This window comes from Diadema antillarum, unplaced genomic scaffold (genome assembly GCF_040938485.1).
Source record: "Diadema antillarum isolate AM-2024a unplaced genomic scaffold, OU_Dant_1.0 seq00000503_RagTag, whole genome shotgun sequence".
In the NCBI taxonomy this organism is placed as follows: domain Eukaryota; kingdom Metazoa; phylum Echinodermata; class Echinoidea; order Diadematoida; family Diadematidae; genus Diadema; species Diadema antillarum.
The window spans coordinates 968,873-995,871 of record NW_027271460.1 but is presented as its reverse complement, the minus strand read 5'-3'; the positions used below and the strand labels follow the sequence as shown (position 1 = coordinate 995,871).

Here is a 26,999-nt window from a genome sequence, read left to right as displayed (position 1 = left end):
CCTCACCCCTTCATGTGGGTTTGTGCACTGAGACAGGCTATATAATGCACATTTGCCTTTGACTGATGACACATGCCTGTGTGTGTGTGTGTGTGTGTGTGTGTGTGTGTGTGTGCACTTACCCATGGTTGAAAACCAGTACACACACAAACTTTACATTTAAACCGAGGACACACAGAGAACCGAGGACGTCCTAGCTTCGCAGACCATTCCAAACGGTCTGCTTTTGCATAGGGTACATTGTAGGTCCTCTATTAGCATTATTGTAATACACGTGTAAGTCCTCGGTTGTATGGTAATATACGAATGAGTCCTCGGTTGACAAGAGTCCTACTTACACACAGGTCCTCGGTTATGTGGGAAAATTTTTGTGGGTAAAACAGGTCCTCGGTTTCCACCATAGATGCGTATGTGTGTGCGTTTACACTTTAAAATTCCCACAAGAGAGGAAGAATGAGGGAGGGGTAGAGAGAGCCAGTGTGGGAAAGACACCCCCCCCCCCCCCCCCATCCTAAAAAGCCTTCAATTCTGCTAAAACCCTATGGATAAAAGTGAGTGTTTGACAGTGAAAGGAGGCAGGCAGGGTACACAGTATGTATTGGGGGGGGGGGTGGGGTGGGGGTTGAAGGGCTAAAGGAAGGACTCTAGCTGATGTAGGCATTGTATTCATTGTGATGCAGGGGCATACATCATGGGAATGATGTTTAGTAATGTCTGAATGAGCATTCTGAAAAGATGGGTGTGATGTAGTCCCCATTGATGTCAGGTAGAATAGAGATCTGGAAAATGAGGGTTAGGTGTTGATTCACTCATTTGAAAATAAATGTAAACAGTGCATTTGCGTGATCTCTTTTTACTTGTTGTTATAAAAAGGGGTTGTTGGAAAGAAGACGGGCGAGGCATTTATTCATACTGTAGGCCTACCTCCATCAGAGTAAAGAGTCACCACGCTATGAAATATACCTTTATTCTGTCACAGTTATGTAGATATACTGATGAGTTCAATGTTTCACTCACAGTACCATTTTCCATGCACAAAAACATGGGAACTTTCTGAGAAGGAAATAGGCCTACTGTTTAATGTCTTAAACCTCATATAGAGGCCTAAGCAATTAATATGACAATTATGTTTTGTTTGGCTTAAGAGAAATGATGTTGCAATATGATTAAGATATACTCTGTAAAAGTTTCTATACGCTTACTTCAAAATTGTTCAGTAGGATACCAGGAGACAGAACCATAAATGTCATGAGTGTATCTTGCAATATGTTTTTTAAAAAAAGATACAAAAATTGATAGTGAATGAGACTGAATCGCAGCAGTGGACTGCAAAAACAGAGAATCATTTCTAAATGTCACAGCCAGTCATGTGCAGCTCCCTTCTCTATGGAGAGTCCACCCCCCATGACTTAGGCCCCCTTTCATTTTTTTTTTTTTGATACTAAAACAGCACCTCAAAAAGCAGCAGCTCAATGAGGTCAGGTAGATGTGAGATTCATTGTAAAAGTCAACAGTAACATCCAATTCTTGCTATCACATATATCCTCAAAATTATAAAACTCAAACGACAGCGGTGCTACTTATTTTCCATAACAATGAGTCGGCAGTGCTGTGCCGGTGCACAGCGTGAGATCTTGAAACTACAGTACAATAGTTTTGTATGTTTATTAGAAGTGCTTTAAGTTGGGAAAAGAAATATCAACTGTATGCTCTGAAAATACATTTCTATTGTGAAGTGAGAATATTTTGATCATGAGAAAAAGGGGAAAATCAGACATGATTACCGCACAGAGGCGCTCTGCCCATGCATGCTACACAGTAAATTGGCATTTCAATCTCAGAAGTGCACGAGTGAACTGCGAAAGTGTGACTCTGTGTGTTGCGCGCAGGTGCGTGAGATCACGTCATTCATTTGCACATGGTGTATGGCCAGCGTACAGACCCGCCACTAGCAACGTGATTGTTTACATAATTGATATGCGGTCCATCGAATTGAGATTCCTTTATTAGAGAATGATCAAAATGTTGTTTAACATACTGAAACAATCATGCTTCGTGCAAAGTGTTAGAAAATGTGCATCTAAGAAGAGACATTGAAAACTCTTGTATAATGCATGTTAACATAGTTGCAAATGTCATGTTTGCTGGTCGATTAGGCATTGTGGATGCATGGTGTGTGCATTGATGTGACCAGAACTGGGGTTTGGCCGTGAAATCTAGGGTAACAAACACTATTTATAGCTCAAATTCCAGTCTTGACGAAATAGGCTGCCCAACTCGAATGCATTCATCGCTGTGGGCTATCAGAGAATCTCACCATAGAGTTGTTATTTTTCTTTCTGTTATTCTTTTTCATTCAGAATGTATGAGTAGTGGTTGAGCTTAAAAAACAAGTGTGCAGTTACCATGGCAACACGTCACATGGCTCATACCCCTTGACCCTGTAGAGTCTCTCAGGAGAGTGGACTAAGCTTCTGCTTGCTTTCTGACATTTTTGCCTCTTCTGTTTCTCCCCCAAACGAGGGGTAAAATGGATGATTTGGAGAAAATGGTGAATAATTTGGTACCTGGTATTCAGTACTCCAGTTGGATTACCATTTTTACTGAAGGATATGTGCATTTTGTTTGTGGGTATGTATGTATGTGTGTGTGTGTGTGTGTGTGTACATGTTTTGATGTGGAGAGGCCTAGTCAAGTCAGTAGGCACTATTCGAGTTTGCAATTTTCCTTTGAAGAGTTAATAATGTAATACATTCCTTATCATTTTGGATTGTTATACAATGTACATTGTATTTGCTTTAAATCTTCAAAAGAGGTGACATTAAAATTTTTGTGGTATACACAATAATCATTGCACAATCAGAGCCATGTATTATTTTTTAGAAAAATTATAACCTGATAGCCATCATGCAAGTTCCATGTAAAGGGAAATATTTTGAAATACATGTAGGTACATTATGTATTTCAGTTTTTTCCCCAAACAATATATTTCGTAGGAAATAGTAAGATGGGAGGATAACTTTGAAAGCGACATGTGTGTGTGTGTCTGTTTGTGTGTGTATGTGTGTGTGTGTAGGAGGGGCTGGAGTGTCTTGATGCTTCAGATTGAATACTCAACAATGCTAATTCAATATTTGGCCCATTTTCAGATTTAGATATCACGATATTGTTATGTTTCTGGTGCATTCTCATTGCAATTTGTGCCAACAAACTTCCCCTGAAGTAATAGAAATCATACCCCCCAGTATATGTTGTTTCTGATGGTGTTTTAAGTATATGTGGGTATAAGTACAACATGTAGTTGCCAAGCAACTTTCACTTTCTTATATCAAGATATTTTAGTTTGAATGGCCTCGATGACTGCCATGTCCCCCTGACAATCACCACAATGAAATGCCTTCAACTTGTGTATAAACAGGTTTCTGATGGTAATAAAAGAGTTAAATGAAGCACGTACCCCACCAAGAGAGCTATGTACAATGTTTATTTTGAGAAAGGCAATGAAACCAAAGCAACAGGTAACTTGCACACTATGATAAATCCAACAAATACAATGTATGCACGTAATGAGGCTTTGACTTGTGTCATATAAATCGTAGTTCATTTAAAGGTATAATTTACCATTTATTGCAGATGAAACAAAAACCAAACTTCAGTGCTTCAAAATAGTTTGAAATGCAAATTAGGGATAGAAACAACCAATGTAAAAATGTTAATCAGTATTATAGTAAATGTGAACAACAGTTTTGTTTTTTTCAAAGAATAAACCTTCTGCAATTATGGTTTATTGAGAAAAATAGTGATATCTTCTTTCTGTTATTAAAGCTTTATTGCAAAATGTTTTTACGGTAGGATATTTTGTGCTATACCTGACCTACATGTATGCATCAAATGTGATAACTTGAAATTTTTAAAATCGTTCTTCCCCAATGGTAAACAATACCTTTAACATCGCAGTATGCTGACAGTGTGTTACTATACATTGTGTTTAGGAAGCTATTCTTCATTATAAGACCTGAGATGTGATGAGTTGTACCAACAGAATTCCCTATGCAAAGCATAGAGACTGACTTTCTTCGCCAACTAGAGATGAGTAAACTACTTTTGTTACTGTTATGAACTTGATGAAACTGCGCAAGTCTGTATTTTTTGTACCATCTCTATATTATTCCACACAAACAAACACACACACACACACATATATACACACACAACACGACACACACATCTACTACGACACTGTTATTGAGGTTAAATGGTAGAAACTTGGGGGGGGGGATAGAAGGCATGCTTGGTTTACCACCCCACTGTATGGCCAAACTTATAGCTTCATGGTGCGAGGGAGCCCTGTCTGATCCCAGTTTATTTTGAAACTGGAAGTGAGTCATGGGTGCATGAGTATGGCAAAGACAGGAGTGGTGATAGGGGTGGGGTATGTGCCCATGTAATTTGTGTATTAACCATAGACAAAAGGGGGTGGGGGGGGGGTAGAGGGATGTGTAATGTTTGCTTTATTAATATGCCATGCCAGGGGAAGGACTTTTTTAATTGGTCATGATTTAATGGAAGTGTGTGAACTTGTGGAAGGGGAGTGGTTGGGTTTGGGGTTACAGGTAAGGATTGAGTATAGGCCTTCATTGTAGGAGGCAATGTGAGTGCTTGAGGGAGAAAAATGATATAGGGTTTTTGAGTAGGAGAGGTGATTCTTGTAAATGTTTAACCTGTTGCATTAAATTTGTATCCTGATTAATAGATATGGGATGATATACACCAGTGGGACAGAGAGAGAGAGAGAGAGAAAAGAAGAAGAAGAAGAAGAAGAAGAAGAAGAAGAAGAAGGCAGAGGGATGAGGAGTGGAATGAGTTTACCCCACATGATGAAATGATTAGGAAGTTCCCGTAAAACTTTACGTCAACCGACACCGCCGACTGACGGAGTTCGATGCCTGTCAGTGTGTTTGTGTGTGTTGCCAGAGACTGAGGTGACTTGACGATGTGAGGTTTGCGAGATAGAAATTACCCATTTCTTGAAGGCGGGTGGTTCATAGTGAATCATCATACAGTGTACATGGTGCTTTAAAGGGAAATATCCAGTCTGCGGTCAAGTTGACTTTGGCAAATTTAGAAATTTACACACAAAAGAATAAGAAAGTTATGAAATATCACAAGTTCTTGTTAAACATTGAATTAGTGGTGACCACATTACAGACCTATTTACTATAAAGTGGAAATTTTTGTACATTTCGCGCGACCAGAAACTGGCGCCAAAATAAAAGCAGGCAAATATTAAACTTGTTGATTTCTTGATTCTGCTGACGTAAAAAATCGTGAAATTTATCTTACCCGGTAGAGTGCAAAAAATTATTCATAATGTAAAAATACCTACAGTGTAGGCCCTACTTTTTACAGTAAAGGCCTATACGTGATTTGGTGTAAGGTCACAATTCTATTTTTCGCATTTGTGTGTATGTTTGTTTGTTTGTTTGTCTGTTTGTTTGTTTTTGAATTTATAATGATGTACAAAGTAAGACTCATCTTCTTCCAATACTGTGCAGAACCTCCTTATGGCACAGGTTTTAGGTGGGTCATTGATTTACAGTGTGTATCCTCTATAAAAGTAGAACAGTGTTTGATTAATATAACCACACAATAACTTAATATGAAGTAGCAAGTATTATGTCAGGAATTCATCTTTGCTTCATTTTTTTTTTACTGTTTACTTACTGTTTATGAATACAAAATGTATTTTTATGAGAAATGGAAAACGAGTAATCTCATTGATCTGTTTAATGTATACTCAAATCATAATATTGGAAAAAGCAGAACAACCAACAGATTATTTTCATCGTGGGTCTCCTTTGAAGCATTTCCCAATGGGCCATGGAGTGTGTTATACAGTACGTGTTTCCCCCTCCGTACATGTGTAAGGCAGTCCCTACGTCGTGTTCACTTGCTACCTCACTAATTATGGCCTATTTGGGATAATTTTATTTCGCTGGGGGGCCCCAGGACTGGGTAATGAGAATCAGGCCCCGCAGGTTGACGATGGCAGAGCTGACAGTGTAGAAAGTCTGGAGAAATTGGAAATGTCTGCGTAAGAGAGCATTCTACACTACCTGTAAATAAATCCAAATCCCCGTCTAGAATCCTACAACATTTTGTATGGATGAGGATGTTTGTGATATAGTCTGTATTTGTAAAACCAGAGAAACAACAATTCATGTGTTACTACAATTTAACCAGGCTAGACATTGCTGGAAGATATCTGTAGCAAGTATATCCTGGAAATAACTATCACAGACTTTTTTTTCTTGAGATACCACATTGGTATTAAACCATGAAAACTAATTTGATGATAGGCCTTTCTGAATGCATCATTCATGTAGCAATTACATTAGGATGCAGAATGACAAAAATAAAGCATCCAAGGATAAAGGTAAATAACCTTTAGATGTAGAAGGTGGGTTTGATACCAGTTATAAGTGTATTAACAACAAATAATGAATGTGCATTGAAAATGTAAATGACCATTTCAGTTATAATCTATAATGTTTACATTAATCTTATGTTTATTGTCCTGTTTTATTTATTTTTCCCTTTGTGATAGAAGCCTATGTAAGAAATAGACTTTCAGGACTATATATCATGAGCATTGATGATGAAACTGATTAGATAAATGCCCACAAGGTATTATCATCTAGATATTTCATCCAGGCAAGGGTCCCATACTTACTGTACTTGTTAAACCTGTTCACCTCAGAGATATGATTTCTTATACAGTATGTTCGATACATGTCACACTGGATTCCCATGTACTGTACAAAGGGTTAAGAGACAAGTGGCCATACATTTTACTTGCCCCACAGTGAGTTTTGATTGCCCATGGCAAGTTGGCACGTGGGTTTGTAGCACTCTGATGAAAATAGCATTGAACTGAACTGAAAGGGAGCTGAAAGCTGATGGTTGGCAGGAAGAGGGGGTAATGATAAGGCAAAGCATTCTTTATTGTGCATGTACTGTTTGGCCTGTAGGAGATCATTGTCAGCTTTTGTACAGAAATCTTTGACAAAACCAACAAACGGGCAGATCTTAGACTAATCACAGCATTTAAAGCATTGTAGTGAATGCGTCAATAACATAGCAAAGGTGTTTTGAAGTAAGAGTCGACTATCTCTGCACAAAAGAAGCTTCGGCCTGGCTGAGATTGCTGGCAGCTTTGCTCCGCTTGCTTTTCTCACCCTTGAACAGTAGAAGTAAGATAGCTTTCAGCAGGGAGTTGTAATTGTAGCTCGTAATCAGATTAAGTGGATTGAGAGTTACTCTCAGTTGGCAAAGCAATACAACGATTGACAAAAGGAGACAGGGATTAGGCGCTAGTGTATTCATCAGCTCATAGACTTGGTAAGAGCGAATCACTCTCTTTAAACTTGGGGGATTTGTCATTATACCAGTCCTGAATGCATCGAGACTTTCAAGTTGAGATTGCTCGATGACGCTTATGGAGAAAGTTTTAAGTTGGCTGCGATGTATAATCAAATCTTTTGCTGTCTTCGTTCAGGAGAGAGAGACTGTTCTGCACGGCCAATTTATAAAACTCCTGAAATTGATAGGAAGGAAAGGAGGAAGAGAAGGTTTGAGTGGAGGAAAGAATTTTCCTTGCCAAGAAAGGAGATGGTCTGATGCAGCCCTGGTAGAGGGACCTTGGAGCCGACATTTATTCTGTAAACATTCCACAGGAAGCTCTGGTAGGTATTAATATAAACAAAAATGATTTATGACATATTTCCATGTTTTATCAAGGGAGAAAAATCGGTGTGTAGCACACATATTTCACTATCTTCTTTCGTCCTGTTCTTATCATTCAAAGGCATAACTTTTCTTCTCATGCTACTTAAGCCATAGGCAGAAAACTCTGATGATACAAAATATTGCATACATTTAAAAAGAAAAATGCATGTAGACTGATGTATTACAGTAGATATTTTTACTGTCTTGTTGAAGACATGTATGGTACTTATAGTTTATGCTTGCCAGCCAATCTGTTAGCCAAAATCTGACGAGCATTGCTTAAATGTAAATGCTCTTTTTAACTAGACGTGACATTCCAGATTTCTGATGGTAGACTTGATTTCATCCTTAGATAGATCTGTGGAATGACATGTTCAGAAACTTTTTCAAGCAAAATTTTCAGAGTAGTTGGGAAATCAGACTTCTCGCTATAGAAGGCCTAGGATTGAGAGTAAAATGAAAATATCTAGTATTACTGCACAGGTAATTGAAAACTGTCCCTTTTAACAGTCAAAATGTTGATCCAAGCAATGAGAGTGTATCACTTTCCAGTCATGCCATGAGATGTGTTGCAGGTGCCAGATGAGTTGCCCCTTCAAACAGGAATACATGTATCACGTCACCTTTTCATGATCAGATGTTCATGTGGCTTGTTAAAGAGATGTAAAGACTTTATGAATGGAGTCTGGCGACACGGCAGCCGAGTTGCCCCCGGCAACGCTCTGGATGGTGTCGGGTGATGTCTTCCCGTCTCTAGGAGGAGGAAATTGTGCACTCTCTTCACACCTGACTAACCCTAGAGGCTGCACTGAGCTGAAGTCAAGCTTGCAGTCCTCTCAGATTGAAATAAAAAGGTCTTGTGTAATATGAGTTTAGAAACACATTTCATATGAATCAAGTGTGTGTTACTGGGTGATTTTTTTTCATGATCATAAAGTCTGAAAGCAAACTTAGTATTTAAATCGCAACTGATTCTCTTGAACATGTTTCCCAGATGTTTGGTCACTTGCTGGTACAGTGGTGTTTTCCACTTCAGTTATTCTAGGTGAAGTATCCTGAACAATTCAGTCTATACAACATACATTACATTCAAGATGTCAAAATATACAGTACTTCTCTTCTTCTTAATAGTTGTGATGATCTGCAGTGTACTCTGATGACAGTGATGATAGTGAAACAAATGCGATTTGTGATGTTATGGAGGATGAATGGAAACTTGTACCACACATGCGCAGTACAGAAACGAAACAGAACTGTCAAAAAGTGGCGTCTTTAAACCTGAAATATTTGTCAAGTAGACCAATATTTCAAATAGACACCTACCATCATACTCATTGGCAGCTGGGATCTCAACTTAAAGCTCATGAAAAATACACACTCACACATTATGTATAAGTTTACACATGCGCCTTGAGCACATTAGTCATGTGGAATTGGCATGTTCTGTAAGTACCCGTAATTATTATCATTACAGCATACATTCTAAGCATGCAATTTTAACCCGGATGGGACAGCCTTGTCGGAGTAAGGGTTGCCCACTAAACAGGAAATTTTAAGTAGTCATAAGTCCATTGCAGCACTACTAGCACGGAAGATTAATTTCAGAATATAGTGTTCAGTAATAGACAAGCGAGTTCTGAAGAATTTTCAGGCAGATCCTACTGATGCCCTGACTTGAAAATCAATGTCACATGTATGACCTTGAATACAAAGCATCACACGGTATATTGGCTTATTGCATGTGACTGATCACCCTCGAAATGATGCCATGCAATTTTGGAAACCCCAAACCGGGAAACTGACCGTGCAAAGATATTTTCTGGTCCGGCCAAGTGTGAAATGGCATCAGGAATCGTACTGCAAGTCTGTCGGATCATTTCAGAACAGTTCAGTTGTAACAAGAGATGATGTTTGCAGTGTGGCAGAGAGGCAAACTTAAAGGGGTCGACCACCCTCGGGGGAAAAACGTTTCAGAGCTCATGAATCAAAACTGATGAATATTACAAACTGAATATATTGCCCTGTGGTATCCCATAACCTTTTGAACAAAGTCAATATGTGAAATTGAGTTACATTTGAAGGCTTTATCTCCAGGTGCCTAAATTAGTAATTAAGCAAATAAACAAAAAATGGCATAAAGTGCTTGGCCTTGAATCCCATGGCTATCCTTCCCTACCCCCCCCCCCCCCCCCCCAAAAAAGTTGAAGCCATACTTCAAGATACTAAACGTGATTTTGAAATAAACTTGAGTGGAAAGGGAAAGAATTTGAAAGGGGGAAGAAAAAGAACATCACATGCAAGGAGAGAGCTCAGAATGCTTGAGCCAAGTATTTTTTCTCATTTTGACATCTAACCAGGGATGTGATAGAATTATCAATCAGAACTAGCCTGTACACTTCCTCAGACATATTTAGATATTTATAAAGCAACGTGTGTAGTCTTGCTAAAATCCTCAGAGTCAGCCTTCTGTTGCTCAGTAGTCTCCTCGGGATGTCCAGGATGATTTCTGGTGAATATTATACTGCTATGTTAAAATGTATACTCTCCATAGTATGGACTAGCATACAACTACATACAATTATTACAATGTATATTACAATCAATGTACAAATTCATCCTGCTGGTCTCTTCAGCATAAAGATATACAATTATCTATAGATACATGTAACATATATCTAATTAGCAATACAATTTTGTACATCTTTTTTCCCCTCTGAATGCAACCAATCTGTCAATGTCAAATCAAGATCAATATCAATTTACAGTGTCATTTAAAATCATTCAAAAGAAAATCCAACGTCTTTTCCAGTGATTTCCCAGCTGTCTCCTTAGCATCCAGTAGTAATCTCTCCTCTGTTGGATATTACTGTTGCAAATTTTTCATGAAAAGTTTTTAAGAGATCCACAGCCACTACAAGTAGTTTGGTGACCCAGTGAGGATAGAAAAAAAGGCCAACGGCAGCTGTCATTTTTTCCTTTCTATAAATATTCCGCAATCTCACGTATTTTGCCTTCCATAATCAAAAGGTGTGAGAAACATGTCCAGTGGAAGAAATTGATATGGGAATGACCTTTTACTGACCTCTCAGAAACAGGATTTCATTACTCATTTTCCTCTTGCGACTCTTCTATCATTGGTAGGTATGATGGTGCCCTATCACTCCCACTGAAAAATAAAAACATGCTCAGTGTGTTTGTTTAAGTGTGTGTGTGTTAAAGGGATCGTACAGTTTTGGTTGAGACCTAATTTCAGGTTTCTAACATTTTTTGGTGAGATGATGAGAAACCTTTTATGAAATATGAACGAGCATGTAATTGTACGAGGAATTCAACGTTTATTTGATGAAAATTGGTTTTGAAATGGCCGAGATATCTAAAAAAGAGTGATTCTAATAAAGTGTGGGACCCACACTTTATTACGATCGCTTTGTTTTACTTTGTTTTTGGATGTTTCAGTCATTCCAAACCCGATTTTCATCAAATAAACTTTGAATTCCTCTTAAAATGGTATGCTCTGTACTATATCATAAGTGTTTTCTTGGTATCTCGCAAAAAGTTAAAAGCCCAATTCTCGTCTCCACCAATACTGTACTATCCCTTTAATATCCACACAGGAAATAAGATGTATATAGATCTCTGTGCAGTGAGATGAGTATATTGTCAAGATTGCTTATGAACCACGAAGATTGTAACTTTTGTTTACCTTTGGCATTCTTTTATTTGTTCCTGTATTTTGTAACATCATGGTTAAGACTTCTTGCAGTGGTTGTCAGTTATGTTGAAAAAGAAATCATGGATGCAGCTTGCAGTGAAGTATTCATCTCATAACTTCAGCTACACCTAAAAATGATTCAATCCTATGTCTAAGGCAACTTATTAGCTTGTTGTGTGAAACAGAACTAACAAAATATATAAAGAAAATAAAATTGATAAGCCAGTTCAGAAGCACTGAATTTGTGACAAATGTGGAATGAATTAATTTCCATCCATATCAATTAGCACTGCTTTTTTTTTTCAAGGGGAACAATGAATTTTTGATATACCCTGTACATCGTATTAAGGGACACTGTAACCTTTTTCTGTTTTGAGTGACCTTCCGTGCTTCTGTTGCCATGACAACATTCTAATTTCAAGATAGAAGTGCCACAGTCAAGATGACATTTAAGAGCAATACATTGTATGTTGCGTTGGTCAAGTATTAAAGAAAACTGGAGTGTCGTAATTTCCATGATTTTTTTTTAAAGCTTACCACACATTGATAACCGCCTTGTCTCAGATCCAAAGTAAAGCTTTAGACCTTCTTTGTATGGCTTCAGAACATGAATATACAGTAGCACAACTGTTGTTTAAAGGTCCTATATTATATCTCTTCAGCAAATGTCATGAAATTTTGCATGGTTGATAAATAATGTCTCCCAACATTGTGTATGAAATGTTATGGTAGTACATTGCAGAATTTGTATTTAAAAAAGGGAAGTGAAAAACTATCACCATGTCACTCCAGAATATGATCCCCTTAATATACCGAGACCGTTAGTTGGATTTTTTTTTTCAGGGTCCAAACAAATTTACTGGAAATCTATAGTATTGTTTCCCCTCCATCATTAAGAAATTCCAGTTTTATCATTCTGAGGAAAGGTCTGAATTATCTACCTCTAAAACATACCAACTGATGAAATGAATTCTGCTTTTCGGGGATGCAAAAGGGCTCATGAACCTATGGCTGCATGGCATTCATTGGTTGTGCAAATAGAAGGATACTGATTGGGAATCATACTAGGGAGATCACATATGTTTTGATGCAGATATGCAGTTATTTGCGCCCTTCTGCAGTTGAAATGGTTTGCCTTCTCTCCTATATATCTGTTTACTTGTTTGCAGTATGAGTGGTAGGACCTCTCCTTTGTCCAGAGGACTTGAGGTACAGGTGTAGTTTACATTTTGATGCAGAAATGAAAGTGGCTACAAGAAAAGGTGTCTATTTTCCCCCCTTCATCTTTCTTAAAGATAGAAAGTAAAAATGACAGTGGTGTCACAAGGGAGATGAAATAGCTCCACAAGCAAGGCCATATCAGTGATTTGAAGATGTTATTGATGAGTCAAAGATAGTATGAGCAAGTTTAAAGTGATATGATAAGTCAAAGGTGATATAAGTACTCTTATAGGTATATTATTAGGTAAACAACATTTAAAAATTTGAGCTTATTCCTTCCTTGTTCTTATTATGACAAAACCGACTAACAGTCTAGTGTAGACTGAAGGCCTTTTTTTAGGTCAGTATAAAATGTATTATGATATCACAGAGAGCATTAGTGGATAATTTGAATTGGCTCAGAGGGTAATTGCTCAATTCTGCGTGGATTTGTTCACTTTCCAATTTATTGTGAAATGGGGGGGGGGGACCTCTTATTGAATGGCACAGGAGATAATGATTTCAGCCTCCAAATGCATTTAGGAACAGTATTAATAGTGCTTTGTTATCTTACATTTATATTCAGTATGCATTGTGTTGAATCATTTCCCCCTTTAATCTTTAGTGTTTTCAATAAAAGAAAAGTTGCTACATTTTAGCATTGTGAGTAGGGGGCTGTAGCAATTTGTGCTGATGAGTCAATGAATCAATCTTATTGATGCAGAACATCTGTTTTTATAATCTTATGAGAAGGTATATGAGAGAGGCTCACTATCAAAAATATTGAATTCATATTGATATGAATTTCCATTGTCATAATTATATATTATACTTTTTAAATCAACATAGATATCTAGTAACTATCCTTTGGTTTGCTGATCAATATTTCTTCACTGAAAACCTTGTCCAGATGTTTAATGCTGTGTATGACATATCAAATTGATTTTTTTTTTGTTCACAACACGTTTGCAAAAGTGTACAATCCTTGCGTTACCCCGTCATCTCACGCATCTATCCAACATGGGGCCTCCTGTACAATGTGGAGTCTTTGATGTGTGTAATGCTTCCGTGTATTGTCAGTCAAGAACTGGAAAAGCAATCAAAAACTCAACACCGATGCTTAGCGTGCTGGTGAAACAGAGTGTATTGCTTATGTGTTCTTAATCATTAAAGATATTAGTTTATTGTTTATATGCGAAAATGAGGGGTTTTGTGCAGATTATGGGTTTGTTTTACGCATAAAGTATGTATAGTATGAGTCACATTAATCAATATCCTTCCAAAATGCTTCTTCTTCTGTTTGAAGCTTTTCACAAGTTTATGTGTGTGTTTATGTGTTTGAGTTGATATGTGTGTGTGTGCTGCGTGCATGAGTGTTGTGTGTGTGTGTGTGTGTGTGTGCGTGCGTGCATGAGTGTTGTGTGTGTGTGTGTGTGTGTGTGTGTGTGTGTGTGTTTGTGTTTATAGGAGGAAGGGAGAGGGAAAAGAATAGGAAAGGGGGAAGGGGGAGGGAAGGGAAGGGCAGGGGGGGGGGGGGGAGGGTAGAGGGATATACCAGACTAGGAAGTGTAGTATAAACAGTTCCAGAAATACCTGTCACCACCTGGGACCGGCCGGCGTTCTGAAAGGCGACGGTAAAGAGCTGAAGAAGACTCTGTCGTCAAGAATAGCTCTCTGTCTCTTCCCTTCATGGGTCACAGAGTCTGCTTCCGCTCTCTCGTCTTCATATTATGCTGAGTTGTACAGACAGCCAACTGTACAGACAGCCAACTGTACAGACGTCATTGTGAGAACCGCTACATGTATATTGTATCTCTGAACAGCGCTGCAGTCTCAACAATCTTCTTGAGGAACTGAAGTCGTTGCTAGTAGTACTTTACTACACAATTTTCATACCAAATTGCACATGCCGTATTATTCTAGAAATGATTTGCCATTATTTTGAATGCCGTATTCCTAGATTTTCTGAGTAAGATATTATTTACATTGCAAGCATTAATATTTTTGTCGCTTCTTGATTAGAATGTTGCTTGTTATGTTTTCGTAGCTTACGAAAGTAAAAAGCAGTACAATATTACAATGTGCAAAGTACAGTGTTGCAGTACATCCTGTATATCTAGCATCTTGTATGTACAGCAAATCGTTTTGTTTAAGGTGTGAATTTTGTGGAGATAGCCAAATTAAAACCATGCAGAAAGCAGATATTAGATGCAGAAGTTTTACACACTTTAAAGATCTCTTATAGTTGTACATAAGAGCCTGTAAGACGGGCTAAATTCATTGATGGTATTTGATGTTTGATGTGGTCTTAAGTTTTATGAAATTATATATATATATGCCCTATATTATGTATTTTTGATATTCTAACAGAAAGTAAGAAAAACTGGTAATTTAAATGTTAAGTACAAGACTAGCACAGGGTCATCCCACAAAGTTGACCCCCCCTTACACTTATACTATAGGTTGTTTGGTTGTTTTTGGTGGTCTTGATTAGATATGAAAACAGTCTTGCATCATTGCTCAATGTAAACTACATTTGTCAAGGGACTTGCCCCTCCCACCCCCCCCCCCCCCCCACCCCTTCACGCACATGCACAAGGCTAAAGTGCTCAATTGAGTATGACGAGGTATTTTAAACCTGTGTAAAATCAAGCTCACAGTCCAGGTGAAGATTTGCTTTGCAACCATGCTTTGTGGCCACTGCGATAAGGACGATAAATTCACGCCATACCTCACCCCCAAATTCCATCCAACCACCAGGATGTTTACAGTACCCTTCCATGCTGAGATGGTCGGTGATGCGTTGCCATGGCAGAGGCAAGGATGTTAATGTGTCTGGACAGCTAAGACATCATTATGATGCAAACCGACCATGATGCCATTTCCACTGGCTCCTCTTTTATTGGGGGGGGGGGGGGGGTGAGGAATTCGTTGCCTTTGAGGGAGGCCCTGCTTCGAGGAAAGTCGCGATTTCATGCAACATTAGAGAATGTTCATTTTATGATGTTGACTCTGTAACTCGGGGTTTGATTGGTGTATGTGATGGTGTTATAAGGGGCACGGCAAATGGAGCGAGAAAAATCATCCGTCATAGTCGGTTGCACATCAAATCATAGGTCTCCTGACATGGTTTAGTGTATTTGTGGCGTGTGTTCTTGCCCGATTTCACAGAGCACAGTTGTATCAACTCAGCTGAGCCAATTTGCATTGAAGCTCAGGTTTTGTGTCATGCAAACCCCAGGAGCTCTTCTTCTCTATAGCTCCTATCCCCTCTCTCTCTTATTTCTGTCTCTGCATGGCTCACTGCATTCCTGGTGTACATGACATTGCCTAGATAATGTATTGCTCTTATTGTCCAGTGAAATCAAACCATTTTCATAATGTTCTCACAAAGCAGTCACAAGGGTTCAGAGTGGCCCAAAAAGATTTTTTTGAACTATTTTACCGCTTCCTTGATAGCTGAGCTAATGTTATGAAATTTGAATTTTGCATTCACTTTGAAATGCCCAATCTTCTTCCTCTTCCCCCCCCCCCAAAAAAAAAGAAGAAAAGAGATACGATACACACACAAAATAATTCGTCGCTGGGGCGACAAGACCTCGTATCTACAAAATGTCAAATGTTCAGGAGAGCCAAAAGACATGGCGGCCAAAGCACTAGAGCGAATGGGACAGCCGTTCCTTTGACATGCCATGGTGGCTTCATTTTTGGAGTAAGACAGTTGGGATTTGGACAGGACATCACTTAACCCATTATTTGACCATTAATCCAAAAAAGTCATTTTCACCAAAAATGCTGATACAAGGTCTTGTCACCCCAGCGACGATGTATGTATGTACATATCCTAAATACACACATAAAGTGTGCACCATCACATACACACTCACACACAAGCATATATGTTTGCCCAGGCAAAGCAAGCCACCTGCTGGCAAGACAATATTACACGCTGTACACATAGATTTGAATCACCTGTGCCTTTAATGAAAGAGTTTGTGTGGATTAGGGTACCTGCATTGTACTTCCTTTTATACATACCCACATGTGCATAAACCATGGGGACTAAAAAACCGCAAGGTCTTTAGAAGTAAATATAGTGATCCAATTTGTGCCTGGTTACCAACATATTTAAACGTTTTGCATTCTCCTTCCCATTTTGGTAGTCATGGCAACCAGATAAGTCTGCATTTGCCTGACTTGTGTAGACTGATTCAAGCAAGCTGAAATCTAGCTAGGGAAATATGGCACAAAGGACATATTTTACAGCTATTCTCTGCAGTTGGATTCATTAGTGAAGTTAAATTATACATCGGTATGAAGCAGACTTGTGTTATGACAACATAGGACACCGATATTTTAAGCCTTTTACTTTAGTGTACTGTAAAAGTGGGTATTTAGAGTAATTGAAATTATAAAATTGCCAAGACTTTTTCATATTTAGTTTAAATAACATGAATGATAGAATGGTAGGGAATATATGGCCAACAGGTACAGGCATCTGCATTTGCGATGAAAACGTAAAAGATGAACTAAATACTACATAATCCCAGATATTCTGAGTAGTTATATTGTTAGGTAACTCTCACAGCTGCATCTGCAATGAGAATCCTATTCTTTGTGTTCAAGGAGACTTTTCTCATCGTAACAACTCATTACTATTTGCAAAATTTATAGGACATTTGTTAAAACCATTTCTAAATACATCCATACTGATACTGTATGGTTATAATGTACAAGCTCTCAGTGTGCAAGTATGCAAACTGTTACATGTAGTGGAAGGATGCATGGGTCCAAGAAGGCAGGTGAATTTGGCCAAAGTGATATTCACTACATGCATTAATGTATGAATATGTGTGTGTGTGTGTGTGTGTGTGTGCCAAAGTGTAAGGGTATGAAGCATTGAAACTGTGCCCATTGTTGTGGCCTTTCCCTGCCTTGATTGATTGTGTGTGTGTGTGATTGTGTGTGTGTGTATGTACACCGTAGAACAAAAGCTTGTGAGAATGATTCACCCTAATTGAGTGGGGATCCCCCCAGAGTGCCAGGGAGCATTTTGTCTGCCCGTCTGCTGTGACTCATCATATTTTTTGCTCTCCTCGTCCTTACACTGTAACTCTGCCAAAACTTGGATGCCCCACGGCACAGAAATGGCTGCAAAATACAGCACTTCTCAGCCAAGATGCACTCGCATTTATGCCTTCATGTTGAATTCTTTGTTTTATTTTGCCTGTGCTAGTTAGTTTTTGTAAAGGCCTACTGGCATCTCTGCTCAACTGTGGTTCTGTTTTGCTGTCATTGTTTTTGGAACTCTGTTACTCTTATGTTCGAAAACAAAAATGTAAATGATGCCATACAGAGAAAAAATCAAATCAAATCAAATCAAATCAAATACAACAAAGCATTCTTTCAGACCTGTTCGTCTCTGTAGTAGTTGTTCTGCATTGTGTATTACATGGTACACAATGCAGTCTTTGTTTTCATCCTATACTACAGCTTGTAGGGAGACTAAAAGCCCCAGTTAAAGGAACCCAGAATCTTGATTAAAGGACAAGTTCACCTTCATAGACATGTGGGTTGAGTGAATGCAGCAACATTAGTAGAAGACACCATTGAGAGTTTGAGGAAAATTGGACAATCCGTTCAAAAGTTATGAATTTTTGAAGTTTCTGCTCAATCACGGCTCGATGAGAAGACTACTATAGCTTGTGATGTCACACGTGTACAACGATATAAAGAAAGTATTAAGAAAATTCAACATATTTTCACTTTTCTCGCATAACAAAAGAACACTCAACTTCTCTCTTTCAGAAGGCAAGGGGAATAATATTACCCTTAACATACGTCAGTAACAAGTCAAAGAAATGTGCACTGTATTCAAAAAGTAAAGTTTTGTGAAATTATCTTTTTATTTTCTTTATATTGTTCTACGCATGCGACATCACACACTGTAGTAGTCTTCTCATCCAGCAGTGATTGTGCAGATACTATTCATAACTTTTGAACGGATTGTCGGATTTTCCTCAAACTTTCACTGATGTGTTCTACTATTATTGTTGCATTCACTCAATCCACATGTCTATGAAGGTGAACTTGTCCTTTAAAGAGAAGAACATAAACTGTGATCAAACATTTAAAGTAATTAGTCCTGGATGCTGGAGTTCTAAAAAGCAGTTGATAGTCACTTTTCCTGTGATTCGTGTATATGTGATTTTAGTTGCAACTTTCAGTGAAGCATTGCTCAGCTGCATACCCCAGAAAAGACTTGAATGAGAAGTGGTAGATGCTCCATTTTCTTTTGTCTTACCCTCTCTCTCTCTCTCTTTCTATGTTTCTCTTCTTCTCTCTCTCTCCCTCTCTTTCTTTTCCTCTCTGTCTTTCTTTTCCCCTCTCTCACTATCTTTCTATCTTTCCATCAGTCTACATAATATCCTGTGGACATTATTTAGCTACAAGTTATATGTATAGCGTATAACAACCTCGAGAAGAGCAATCTTCCTGAGACCCATTTTTCCGGCAAGTTCCTAATTGCAATTAGTTTCAAAGATGGTGAGAAGACTGCCATGCCTGTTCATACTCAGTTAATTGTCAAACCTTGTGTCCACTTTCCTGAGGATATGATAATGAAGATTAAGCAAATAGGATCAAGCACATTATCAAGTTGATTAAGCATTTACTACCATTTTTCATACGTGTATAACACAAGATTTATTGCAGTATGTGTTAGTATTAAATATTATATGCCATGTACTGTAAGTTTTGTGGTGTGGATTTTAAACATCTCTTCCACGCTGATGTGTTTGAAATTAGATGTCACTTTCTGAATTATTTGTATAAGTCTGTGTGCATTTCATTGCTATCAAAATTGTGATGTCTCATAAACATAAATGGCAATTAGCTACACAATTCTGAATGCATTTTGAATTTTGTTTGATAATTAACTGTTTTTATTTTGAAGTCTCTGGGAGATACAGCAATGTGCAACATAAGCAGTTGCCCTGGGCAAGTGAAAATCAAAGTTGGGCAAGTGTTTTGGAACAAAGAGAAAAAATGCAGACATCAAAGTGACCATTGCCATGAAATTTGTACATTCTCAAAGTTTACTTCTGATAACAGTGCTAGCACATGCTTTTGAATTTAGAAGAGAAAAAGTTGTGATATGAATTCTGTGCATGCAGAATAGTGTAATACTGTGCTCTCCAAGATCTTCTTACACACTGTGATGCATTGATGTGTGTGTGTGTCTGTTTGTGTGTTTGCATTAAGGTATGTTGTTTTGAAAGTCTTGCACATATTTTACCCTGTAAAATTCTCTTATCAGTCTTCCCAGCAGTTACTCATCCTGACATGTTTTGTCTAGTCTTTCATATGTTTGAGTGTGTGTGTGTGTGTGTGTATGTGTGTGTGTGTGTGTGTGTGTGTGTGTGTTCTTTCCTGTATAACATAATGCTATCATCTATCAAGACATGAAAGTCTATCCCAGCATGCCAGGCATGACCTTTGAACTTTTTGACACTTTCAGCCCAGTGCTTTGATAACCCCCAGGGCTGGCAGGTTTTTCCATCTCTTCAAAAATTGTTTCATCTCCATGGCAACGATCTGACAAAGTGGTTCAGTGACAGCGTTCATTATTTCTTGCCATTTGTCATCCTCTCCGCTCTGTCTAGAATCATCAACCTGTTCTAGTCTGCAGATTCAGCCCCGTAAACGTGGCGAGGTAGTCGCTGGTTCAGAGATGTCAAATAATGTCTAGAAATCCAGACTACTAGTATTTACTAACTAGGTTTCATTGGTATTTTTGATGAGATCAAATTTAACGTAGTTAATATATGGGTATTTCTTTTCTGTTTTCCAAGCTGTACAGCAGTAGTGAGGAAAAAATATGTGAATAAATTGTATGGACAGGTTTATAAATTTATTTCCTAGCTCTCATTTCAAATGCAAAGACTATGTATGGCATAGATGGTGACTTTGAACAGAAATGGAAATTCTCATAAATTAATTGTTTCATTGAATCATTTGAACAAAACGAATCATTTGAACAAAACAAAAAATGCTTTATTCTATGAAATCAGAACATTACTAACCTATTTACCTAATAGCTGTATTCACACACACCAGAGATATGCAGTTTTTTAGTAAATAAATTTCGGCAATGTAATGCAAAAACCATTCATTATTGTGTTTGGATACATAAAAAACAAAAAAGGATTGTTAATTCTCGCAAAATGCAGCATGATGCGAAAATCTATTCAGCTTGATTTTGTTCTTTTTCTTTTTATGAACTCATGCTATGTGTCCTGCATGGTGTGTTTGAATGGCATGCAAAGAGTTTTGTTTTGTTTTTTTGTTTTTTAATCCCACAATGCACTTGTCACACAAGGTTCACAAACTCAGGCACCCTGGGTCATGCTCCTGTCATTTGTTACGACATGTATGCACAGTCTGTAGATTTAAAAGCTTCTTTTGAAGCCGAGTAATCTTTGTTCTTTGCTGTAAATATGGTGATAAATAGAATTGATTTTTTTGCATCATGATGCAAAAATCACAAACTCTTGTGTGTGAATGTGACTATTATTGAATTGTTACCATTGAAAATGAAATACAATGCAAAGACTCAAGATCGTACTGCCAAATCATGTTCACACCTCGCTTGATTGTCAGTCTGTACAGGACAGGAAATGTCTTTATTCACATTCTGGCATTGGTGACAGTTTAAGATGTTTCCCACCTTGCTCTGATGAGGAGGAAAAAAACAGTGCAGAGGTGACTTTGCTTTACGATGATACATTTCCGCGAGTCCCCAAATACTTTCAGCCGTCGCCACCGTGCAAGTCTTACATTCCTAAATCACGCATCCCTATTCATGGCCCAGCCGCGCAAACCAGGGAGCCCCGCTATAAATAGGGAGCCAGTCATCAACTGTTCAAACTGGGAGCAACAGTTTGGTTTATTACCATAAGGTCCAGTCCAGTCTACCCCGAAATCGTAGCAAGAGTCCCATCAATACGATGCATCTTCAAAAACCTTCATGACAGGTCGCATGTATGGATGCCTTGGCATGAATTCAAATTGTTTGTATGAGTTTTGGGTCGTATATTTAAATTTTGTAAATTGATCAAGTAATGTTAAACCTTAACCCGTTGAGGACGAGTCCGGAGAATACTCGGGCAAGTGTCTATGGAAAATGCGTGTTGGAGCAAAATCAGCCCGTCCTCAATGGGTTAATACAGTTTAGGAATATTTCCATAACCCATTGAGGACAAGTCCCAAGTATAAAATGCTCGGGCAGATGTCTATGGAAATGCACGTTGTAGCAAAATCAGCCCGCAACAGGTTAAAGATTTATGTGACCTACCACCATGAAGCCTATCACAAAAAGCTGACCAGTATCAATACTCAGATATTGGTAGTATTCATTTTTCAGACTTTTTCAGACTTTTTTTTTCAGATTTCCAATGATGTACAATATACTGTATGATGTTAGTCCCATTTATTGCCAAAACCTCAGGGAAAACATGGTTGACTCGAGAAAATCAGCTGTGAAATTTAGACGCAATTATAAAGCATGCTTTAAAATATGGTCTTGAATAAAACAGAACAATTTAAATCACCACAGTAACATATGCTTCATAAAATCATGATCATTGACAATTACTGTATAAAATCATTAAAATTCAGACAAATTTAAGGTAAGACAAATTTAAATGCAAAAGTCTACTTCTAAATTTTGATAAAATAAATGTTCCTGAGTGATAAAGCAAACTGAGGGTTTCTTCTCTAACATTTAAAATAAAAGAGGTCTTTTAGTAAACATGTGTGTGTGTGTTTAGTTTGGACAAAAAGTGAATCTAAAATAACGGAAAGAAAATTAGAACAAAGCCATTAAAGGTTACAGAAAATTTCTCTCAACATGTATAACATGACTTCATCATTAAACTAAAAATGGAATTGTGGATGATATCTCCTTACCTCCAAAGAGGATATAAATATTTCCCTCCATATTTTCTATGTACCCCAATCACAGCTGCTGACACATACTATCCTCAGTTGGCGTAATTACTCTACTTTCCTGGGTTTAAGCCATGGCTTACCTGACGTTTAAAGGCAAAAACCACAAACCTAAACAAACAGAAATGAGCGTCTTCATGCCAGTGGAAGTGTGAACTACCACTGAACTTTGACCCAACCACTTACACTACCTTTGACCATCCCCCATCCCTTCCCCCCAACAACAACAAAAACAGAAAAAACATTTTATTTTTACTTTTTTGGTGACATTCATCATGAATACGTACTCTAAATCTCCAATAACAAGATGTGAGATGTACGAGAAATTAGTTGTGAAATTTCAGGGTGAGATCCTCTGGTGTTAAGAAAATCTTAGTTACGACTGAAATACAAAATGTTGAAGTGTGGCTATCTCATCCTACAGAGGGTTGAAGCTGATCAGATGCTGTTACGGTCTGCAAAGAAGCATATTTCTCTGCAGAATTTGCCTTTCAACCCACACACCTAACCCTGAATTAGTAAGCCTAAGTATTCTTATGACCATACAATCATGTTACAATTGTGTAAGCTTACACACTACTCACACCGGTTTACAAGAGCGGCGATATTCACACACACACACACACACACACACACACAAATGTTTGCGTAATATGCATTCTGCTTTCACTTTCATAACTTTGTTTGGATTTCTCTTTTTGGGGAGTGAAATCTCCTTTAAGTGCTCTTCCTGGAGTTAAAAATAAAAGAGGTCTTTGTTACGGAGCTCTGCATTTGTTAAGGTGCTCTCCGTGTGTGAGAGCATGACTGAGTAATCAATGAGTGATAATTGGTTAGCAAAGTCATGAATCATTCACTTATTGTCTCTGAGAGCACAATGAGGCGAGTAAGGGTCTTACAAACCTTGTTTCTTTATTGTTTAATACATCAAAGGCAAGTGGGGCATGTATGGAAATTACAAAAAGGAATGCATGAGAACTATGTACATTGTATATCAGCCATGGTACTCTTATGTTTCCATTCATCAGAATGAGGAACAGAGTAAGACAAAGAAAAGTCATGCTCTCTTTCTGAACTCCCATTCTATCAATTCTCAAGTTATATTTGATGGCACATGTGCTTTAGACTAAGGCTGCATTTATCAACTTTCCCATGCTTGAAACATATTTCAATTTATATTCAAATATTATTTTTTTTTTTTACCAAGTTGTACTTAAAAGTGTATAACTTCGGTTTCTAGCCAAGTTAGAAATCAGTTTTATGTCTTTGAGACATTCCTTTGCTCTGCTCATAGCCATAGGAACACCACCATTTGATGTAGAATCCATTTTGTACAGTGAACCTATCCTGAAATCAATGCACTGCATACAATACATAGCATGTATTGATGAAATCAGAAAATGTAGTGCACAATGACTATGGGATATCCTCATTACAAAAAAAATAAAAAATAAAATAAAAAATTAATAAATTCAAATAAATTAAATAAATTAGAAAAATCTGAACACATTTTTATGCACATAGGAACAACGCATACACTTTGTGCGTGAGCATATGCTACGTTCAAATGTAAACACACTTTACATTCAAGGATGTGCACAAGTGACCGCAGAACAAATAATTGTCAGAAAATCTGAGGAAAGAGGGTTTTTTTTCATCAAAATGAACCATGGGATATATCTTTTGTGTTTGAAGGAGGCTGAACTAACAAGTGTGACATTACATTTTTTTCTTGATGGGACATTCAATCCAAATTATGACCTTTTCTCACAGATATTTTTTCACACAATTCAGTCAAAACACACACAGCCCATTGTGTCCATTGTGTCTGTGTAGAAGAGGACAGTTCTCATAACATTGCTGCAATGACAAGACAGTGGTATGTGTATCTCAAATTTTGGTGAAAATCACCATTTTTTGGATTAATTGTTAGATAATTCCATTAAACGGTGTTCTGTTCAAATCCTAAATATCTTACCCAAAAAATAAAGCCACCACGGCATGTCAAAGGAAAGGCGATCCTATTTCTTATTGAGTGCTTTGGCTGCCATGTTTTTTCACTCTCGTTAACATTTTATAATTTTGAGATACAAGGTTTTGTTCCCCCAACATCTGATGATAAAGAAATGCCAAGTAAAGACTTGTTGTGTGGTACATTAGCCTCATTTTCTTGTATAGCGTAAACTTGTGGAATTGCCCCACAATAGGGCTTTGCTATAATGCTTACATCCTGTTTAAAGGACAAGTTCACCTTCATAAACATAAGGATTGAGAGAATGTAGCAATATTAGTAGAACACATCATTGAAAGTTTGAGGAAAATCAGACAATCCGTTCAAAAGTTATGAATTTTTGAAGTTTTTGTGTAGTACCCGCTGGATGAGAAGACTACTGCAGTGTATGAATAACTTAGATGTCACATGCGTACAACAATATAAGGAAAATATAAAGAGAATTTCACAAAATTCCATCTTTTGAAAAAAGTACACATTCCCCTGACTCGTTACCGATAAATGTTATGGGTAAAATTATTCCCCCTGCCTTTAGAAAGAGGCAAGTCAATTGCTCTTTTATTATGCGAAAAAAGTGAAAATATGTTAAATTTTCTTTTATATTTTCTTTATACTGTTGTACGCATATGACTCACAAGCTGTAGTAGTCTCCTCATCCAGCGGTTCCAACACAAAAATTTAAAAAATTCATAACTTTTGCATCGATTGTCCAATTTTCCTCAAACTTTCACTGATGTGTTCTACTAATATTGTTGCATTTTCTCAATCCTTATGTTTATGAAGGTGAACTTGTCCTTTAAGTTGCCTTCAATGGCATGGCATATGATGAGGAATTGTTTAATTGTTTTGGCTAGAATTCAAACAAACAAAGTAAGTTTAACAAGTACATGATCTTTAATGTGTGTTTTTTTTTAATCACCATATAAATGCAGCTCTAATTTGCAATGTTCCTTTAGGTACACTGTACGTGACCCTGCATTAAATCACCTGTGCTGAGCTAAATGTCCATACACTTCAGTGATGTGGTAGTCCATTAAAAAATTCCATCAACAAACATGAAATCGTCCCCTTTGTTATGGTGTTTTGTAATCGTTGTTTTGAAAGCTTTGGACCATGTCTCCTGAACTGTGTTAGACAATTGTGTGTCAGTGAAGGTAAACATGCTATCTCTGTGCAAATATTTTCTCTGATGAAATTATATTTTCTGTAGTACATACACTGTATATTCCATGTTATAGGCCTACATGTTGAACAAATCCCTGTAATGGTGAGGTCAATTAAATTGTGCATTATAGATTTCTCATTTATTTATCTTTTTTTCTCCTTTTTTTTTTTTTTTACTATAGAGGATTTGATTATGTAGTAAACAAAAGTCCTACTATAGTTTACAGCAGACTTTATGGAGTATTCACAGGCAAACAATACCTGATGGGCATTCCTCCAGGAACTAACTTGAATTTAAGCATGTGGGACAATTTGTTTGTGATTATAACTGCTGTATTTGTGATTCAACCTCTTTCGTATATTTTAGGACTTCTTCAAGTTTATGGAAAAATTAAGAGTGCTTTGGAATGAAAATTTGTTCACTGTTCCCACAACTGAACATTTGGATGAATTTCCAGTAAAATGGTACAAGAAATGTTCATCGCATTTTATTTCTCCTCTTTTATGAATGAAATGATTACATGACAAATCAACAATGATCACATCAATATTAATATTAATTTGTGTAATAGAGATTACAATTCAGCAAGGTACAATTTTCTAGTAGCAAACTGAAAAAGAAAAATGGCACAACATTAATTGACATCAAAATAAGGTAGAGTTAAAAGCAGACCCAGTAGATCGATGGCACATTACAAGTGCTGTACTTATTGATATCAAGACATTGGTCTTTTAAATGATGTCCTTCACAGATTATTAAGTGCAGCTCTGGAAGAATCTATTTCTTTTTGAGAGTATATTCATTCAGTCATATTGTTTCTTGTTTCTACGTGAGGCTTGGAGGATTCCACGCATGTCTTCTAGAAATAGAGATAGATGTTCCACATATGGAGAAACACTTCAGTATCATTGCCTTATCTCATACCATCACACTGTACCCATTAAACAGACACCGACTTCTAATCATGACGACATTTGAGATCATAAGTACCACAGGTGCAGGGATGATTTGTACATTAATGCCACCACATCCTTTTGAAATGGTATATATAACCTGCTGCCATGAAATTGACCCTTTTCACCTCTCTACACGTGTCTGCATTCGAGGTTGCAGAT

At 37.5% G+C, this 26,999-nt stretch overlaps 1 protein-coding gene across 2 annotated transcripts in view; it reads left to right on the top strand.

Annotated features, from left to right (window-relative positions):
* The window catches only part of LOC139733916 (tyrosine-protein phosphatase non-receptor type 4-like), a 199,439-nt gene that overhangs the window by 34,279 nt on the left and 138,161 nt on the right, over nt 1–26,999 (top strand). The window lies entirely within an intron of this gene.